This window comes from Pezoporus flaviventris, unplaced genomic scaffold (assembly GCF_033815535.1).
Source record: "Pezoporus flaviventris isolate CSIRO_AGI_PZ_B2104156 unplaced genomic scaffold, CSIRO_AGI_Pfla_v1 ptg000153l, whole genome shotgun sequence".
NCBI lineage: Eukaryota > Metazoa > Chordata > Aves > Psittaciformes > Psittacidae > Pezoporus > Pezoporus flaviventris.
Window position 1 is genome coordinate 479,432 of NW_026892701.1, and position 7,058 is coordinate 486,489.

A 7,058-nucleotide genomic window follows, 5' to 3' on the forward strand; every position below is an offset into this window, starting at 1 on the left:
TGGGTTCAGCAGTAGCAGTCATGTTTTTCCTTTGTGCTAGCTGGTGCAGTGCTGTGTTTTGACTTCCAGCCTGGGAACAGTGTTGGTGAAACTGATGTTTTCGGTTGTTGCTAAGTGATGTTTACCCTGACCAAGGACTTTGTGAGGCTCATGCTCTGCCAGGGAGGACAGGAAGCCAGGAGGAAGCAGAGATGGGGCGCCTGACCCGGGCTAGCCAAAGAGGTATTCCATACCACAGCACGTCATGCCCGGGGTGGGGGGTAACTGGGAGTTACCCGGAAGGACATGGGCTTCCGGGTGGGACTCGTTTCTTGGCCGGTGGTATCGTATTCTCTTCCCTTGTTATTTTCCCTTATCATTGTTGTAGTTGGTAGTAGCGGTGGTGATTTGTGTTGTACATTGGTTTCTGGACTGTCCTTGTCTCAACCCGTAGGAGTTGCACCCTTTCGATCCTCCTCCCTGTTCCTCTGGGAGCGGGGAAGGGGAGAGCCCCGGTGGGGGGGGGTGGGCCTCGATTGTCAGCCCGGCACCACTCACTGGGAGTGAGTGAACAAGTTGCCTGACTGGGTTTAAACCACGACACCTAACTGAGAGGCTATTGAAGATCTGGAGAGGAGAAGGAAGATAAAAATGAAAAGAGGATTTTTCTGTCTGTCTGAACACTGAGCCGTGGGTGGGGCTGCAAAGCGCTGCCCGGATTTTCATCTGTGTAATGGGCTTTTTTGCCCCTAATGGCCATGGAGCCGCAGCCCCGCGCAATAAAACACAAATACTATCCCCACACAGGCACCGCTGGGATTCGAACCCAGGATCTCCTGTTTACTAGACAGGCGCTTTAACCAACTAAGCCACGGCGCCGACAACCCCCTCCTCCGTCTACAAGGCCATACTGCATCGGTGCGGCGACTACGCGGATCCCGCTGCTTTCTTGGTGTTCCTCCAGCAGCGCTGCCTAACGACCCTCGCAGGCTGGCAGAGCCCGCCGGCGGCCCCAGCTCCTGCCGAGGGTGAGCAGGGGTGGAGCTGCCGCCGGGAATAGCCGGGAAAGGAACAGCCTCTGCTCCGCCCTGCCAGCCCCAAGGCCAGGTTGGACGGGGCTTGGAGCAATCTGGTCTAGTGGAAGGTGTCCCTGCCCGTGGCAGGGAGTTGGAAGAGGATGAGCTTTAAGGTCCCTCCTATATTCCATTTTGTGATTTTGTGCCCCCTTGTTTCAAATTCCCCCCTTTTCCTGTCCTTTTGCAAATTCTTTTGCAACATTTTATATATTACCATTACCATCAAAATTCTTTCTGAAATAATTTCCTATTTCTACTTGGTGCTTAATTTCATTCCTTTTCCAATCATAGACCATTTACAATACCAGAGGGAACATTGTATCATACCACAAGTAATCAATATTAAAATAATTAACATCAATATTACTGCAACCAGTTGCCTCAACCAGGAGAGATTGGGTAGCAATGAAGTTAACTTTTTCCATATTTCTTCAAAACCCCAGGAGGTGTCACCTGTGGCCATTTCATGAAATATCTTAGTTTGTTTCCAAATTTCCTCCAGAGCTGTTTAGATTCTGCCACTTTGGTCTATATAGGAACAACAGCTTTCATTGATTATGGAACAAACCCCTCCTTGTGATGCCCATAACATGTCTAGAGCCATTTGGTTTTGTAATACCACTTTAGACAGGCTGGTTAAAATTGGGTATTACAGCACCTAAGGTGCATGCCCCCTTCCAGTTGGGGGGGGGGGGGGGTAGAGTCTTATAAGCATTTTTTCCACATAACCAATACCATCCTTTACCTTTAGGAACGGGCCATCACTAAACTATGATACCATCTATATTAATAGTATGATTGCAATTTGAATGGTAACCTACATCTGTGGCATTTAAGCAAGATTTCCTACCCTGGTTCCTGGTGTAATACACCTTTATGCACAGGTGTAATATTTATTACCTGGATTAGGATTAACTATTCCAAATTTTAACCTTTCCTTCGAATACAGATTGCTGGTGTTCACCAACAAATTTGTCCATGAGACAGTGTTAGGAATTGGAACTCCAATTAATGGGCGATCCAGGCTTTCTCCTGATATAGGCAACTGTGCACACACCCAACAATCACTATGATTAAAAACATTAGTAACATTCTGCACTAATTTCAGGTATAAATTCTGGCCCCAATTTTGTGTGCCAGTTATCATATGAGTCCAAATTATGACCGACACAGTTTCATATGTAAGGGTCTTGAATGTTTGATCCGCCATGTCTTCTCTGGCTCTGGTGCTTTCTTTATTCTTGAATAATGTATCCGAGCAGGTTGTTCCTTTATCTTCACTGCTGTAAAGGTGGTCAGTAATACCTGGTATGGTCCGCTCCACTTCTGTAGAGGATGTCCTGAAAAATTCTTAACGTAAACCCAGTCTCCAGATCTGAAAGGGTGAATCGGATAATCCAAACCTCTTGCTCTTGTCCCTACTATTCTCTTATTTATCTCCTCTAATTGTTTTCCCAGATTGATCAGAAACTGTCGGAGATAGCCTTCTCCCACTTCCGGAAGACTTTCTCCTTTAAATTGGGACTGATATGGTCTTCCATACAAAATCTCAAATGGACAGACCTCTTCTTTTGACCGAGGTTTAGTTTGAATTCTTAATAGAGTCAGTGGTAACGCCTGGTACCAATAGAAATTCGTTTCCTGACATATTTTACTAATCTGTTGTTTAATCAGATGGTTCATCTTTCGTACTTGCCCACTGGCCTGAGGCCTATATGGAACATGTAGTTGCCAATCAATTTCTATTTTTTTTGCTAATTTCTTGTGACAATTTTGCACTAAAGTGTGAACCCTGGTCAGAAGAAATTGCCCCTGGTAGTCCAAAACGACGTATTATTTCATTTAATAATGTTTTAATCACCTGTCTTGCATTGTTTATCCTATAAGGGAATGCTTCTGGCCAGCCTGAAAAAGTATCCATTAACACCAACAAATATCAATAACCCCCTTTTCTCGGTAATTCAGAAAAATCTGTTTGCCACTGCTGTCTCGGATAACTTCCTCTCCCAATTGTCCCAATTTGATTTCTATTTTCAGCTTTAGGATTATTCTTAAGACATACCTGGCATTGTTTTGTCACTAATTGAACTGTGGTGTATAGATTCCTTCCTACAATTTGTTTGTCTAAATATTTATACAAAGAGTTGCTACCCCAATGAGTTTTATTATGTTCTTCCTGAACTAACTTCCAGAGCTGGTTATAGGGGATTACAATTCGCCCATCAGGTATTTGAGCCCAACCCTCTTCATTTTCCTGTCCCTTTAGATCCTCAATCAATTTTCTATCCTCTTTTGAATACCTAGGTTTAGATTTTTCAATTGTTAGTTTGCTGTCACGGATTAAGGACATGATTTGAGATTGTTCAGCTGCTCGTTTGGCTTCAAAATCAGCCAAATTATTTCCAATTTCCTGATCAGAGTCACCTTGTTGATGTCCTTTACAGTACATAACAGCTACTTCTTCAGGTAGCTGAACAGCTTCCAGTAATCGTAGAATTTCTGTAGCATGTTTAATCTGTTTCCCTTGTGTGTTCAAAAGTCCTTGTTCTTTCCAGATAGCACCATGTGCATGTACCACACCAAATGCATATTTAGAATCAGTCCAAATATTTATCCTTTTATCCAATTCCAGTGTTCTCATTAATGCTATTATTTCTGCCTTCTGGGCAAAGGTGTTCCCAAGTAAAGGTTTAGCTTCTATTACCTGTGAAGTGATGGTAATGGCATATCCTGCCTTTTGTTTACCATTTTTCATGAAGCTACTACCATCAGTAAAACAAGAATCAGCATCTTCCAGAGGGTTTTCTTTCAGATCTGGTCGGCTCAAATATGCAGTCTCTATGGTGGTCAAGCAGTCGTGTGTTAGTGGTTCTGTCAATTGTTCCTGCAAAAAGGATGCTGGATTCACAACGTTAGTGACCACAATTCTATATCATCCTGTTCTACAGTGGTGGCCTGATATTTTAAAAAACGTGAAGGAGATAACCAGTGGGCTCCTTTCTGTTCCAGGACTGCTGATACCACATGTGACACTAGCACAGTAATCTTTTGTCCCAAGGTGAATTTTCGAGCCTCTTCAATATTCATGATGACTGCTGCCACAGCCCTTAGGCATCCGGGCAATCCTTTGCTCACTTCATCCAGCTGTTTTGAAAAATACGCCACTGCCCTTCTCTATGGTCCTAGTTTTTGAGCAAGGACCCCCAAGGCTATTCCTTGTTTTTCATAGGAATATAGCCAAAACAGTTTAGTCACATCTGGAGGTCCCAGAGCTGGAGCTCTCATTAACTCTATCTTTAAATTTCTAAAAGCCTCCTCTGCTCTATCAGTCCAGTCCAAAGAGGGAGGGTTTCTCTTCAACAGTTCGTATAGTGGTCTTACCAGAACACCATAATCATGGATCCAAAGTCTAACCATCCTGACATTCCCAGGAATGTCTGGAGCTCCTTGACGGTCGATGGTCGTGGAGTCTGGCAAATGGCTTCTTTTCTGGCAGTTCCAAGTTCTCTCTGTCCTCCTGTTATTTCATATCCTAGGTAGGAAACTCGGGTTTCAATTAGTTGGGCCTTTTGTCTGGATACCTGATAACCATTCAGTCCCAGAAAATTCAATAATCCCACCATTCACTGGACACATTCTTCCTTTGTTTCTGTAGCATTTAACAGGTCATCCACATATTGTAACAGAGTCCTTGTCTGAGCATGTGGCTTTCATAATTCTAATTCTCATGCTAACTGATTTCCAAAATTCACTGGACTGTTTTTAAACCCCTGTGGTAATACTGTCCAAGTTAATTGAGTTTTTCTTCCTGTGTCAGGATTTTCTCATACGAAAGCAAATAATTTTGGCTTTCTTTGGCCAACGGTAAGCAAGAGAAAGTGTCCTTTAAATCCAGGATGGCAAGCCATTTCTGATTATTATTCAATTTAGTCAATAAATCATACAAATTAGCTACTACTGGACAAATATCCTCTTCAATTTTGTTGATTACCCTGAGATCGTAAACCAATCTGCAACTTTTCCCATCATATTTCTTTACTGTCCAGATACGAGTATTATATTCCAATTCACATTCAATTAATCTATATTTTAAAATTTATCAATTTTTTTTTTCATTCCCTTTGATCTTCTGATTTTAAGGGATACTGTTTTATTCTAATTGGGCAGGCCTCACTTTTTTATTTCCACTTTAACAGGCAAAGTATTTTTTGCCTTACCTGGAACTTCAGATGCTTGTACTCCCACATATACCTGATTAAGGATTTCTTCTATTTCAGGGAGGTCCTCCTGTTTGCTTTTCTGTTAAATTAAAGATAAACTCAAAACTGCAATTAATTGATTGTTTTTAACTCTAAATTCCATTTTGCCTTCTTTAAATGTTGCTTCTCGCCCTAATGAAGATTTTAGAGACTTTGGCGTGCATAAAAATTTAACACCAAATAAGTTGCTCCTGTATCCACTAAAATTCCTAAAATTCCACTTTATTTCCTCTAGTCCGTAGTTTTAATTTAATCAGCGGATCTGGTAGGGTAGATTCCCCCGGTCCCTGTCAGTCTGGTTCCAATTCAGTCACCAGAGCCACCCCATGGCACTGCCCCCCCCCACCCCAGGGCAGTCTCACTTCCAACGTCCAAACTCCCCATACCACGCACACCGATCCGGTTCCACAGAAGAGCCCACTCCCCCGCAGCCGCCCGTCGTCCCTCCTCCCATGCTCAAACATAGAAGCTGCCCGAGCTCCCCCCCTTTCCCCCTTGGTTTTCCCTTTTTTTTTCTGTTTTTCACAGCTGCTCACCCTGCTCTGCAGGGGTTGCAGATGCCTGCCTCTGCAACAGCGCTTCTGGTTTAACCCCTTCTTAACACTGAATGTGAATGTGTCGCTTGTTGCCAGTGACAGCAATCTCTTCCTCCTTATCAATATCAAATAGGACGGATACAGAGGCTGCTTCTCTCAGAGGTACCTGTGATACATAATTTTCAACCTATCTTCCTGATTACTGTTTTTTAACTTTAAACATCTTTCCCCAATATCACAGGTTGAACAACATCTCTTCAGCTTAACTTTCAATTTTTCTCTGACCTTTTCCAAGGCCGAAATTAAGAAATCTGGTGGAGCTATATTAATTTTGCATTCAGTCTGTCACTCCGCGTGATTTCTTAAAGTGAAAAACATATCTGCATACATTACTTCATCCCATTTTCCTTGCCCCCTCAAAACAACATTAATTGTAACAATGTATTATTCAGAGTTCCATTTTTAGGCCATTTTTCCTGATCTTCCAAAGTATACAAAGGCCACCATCGGTTACAATATTTTACCAATGTTTTCTTATTTTCCGAGCCCCCAGGAGACTCTCCAAGTTCTTTCCAGTGTGCCAAAATGCACCCAAAAGACTCTTTTTCAGGATGTCTTCAGTCTGCTGATTTTCCATTATCAATCTCACATTCACATACACACACGTACACAAACGGGATCCCACAGACACACTCCACACAGTTACAACACTTGAGACAGAGACTAAAATTCAACCAAACAAACAACAGTTAATAACACAGTTATAACATCCTGTCACCAGTACCAAAATCATTACTGTAAAAAGCCACAAAATAAGACGAATACCAGTAGAATCAAAAGCAATACATCCTAACCCCTATGGCTCAGACCATCCCCTGCTTAGTTATAACAGTCTGTCACTCATACCAAAATCACAAGACCAAAATCCTTATGTAACAAGCCACAAAATAAATACCAGCAAGATCCAAAACCATTTCCACAAGACACCCCCTGCATCTTTCAGGACCCAAAGGTCAAGAAGCCCCCTGCTTCTTATGGGTGCATGCCAGTAAAATCCAAAACCATTTCCACAAGACACCCCCTGTGGCTTGCAGGACCCAAACCACAAGAAGCCCCCTGCTTCTTGTGGGTGTATACCAAACGAACGCTAGCAGCCGGGTATACGCCTTTACCTACGAGATTTCCTATCTCGATTTACGGAAGGCTTC

General features: G+C 42.8%; 1 non-coding gene across 1 annotated transcript; it reads right to left on the reverse strand.

Moving 5' to 3' along the window:
* Window positions 1–784: 784 nt before the first annotated feature.
* Window positions 785–858, reverse strand: TRNAT-AGU (transfer RNA threonine (anticodon AGU)). The gene has a single exon. It is a non-coding gene; the product is annotated as a tRNA-Thr (tRNA).
* Between the last annotated feature and the right edge of the window lie 6,200 nt (window positions 859–7,058).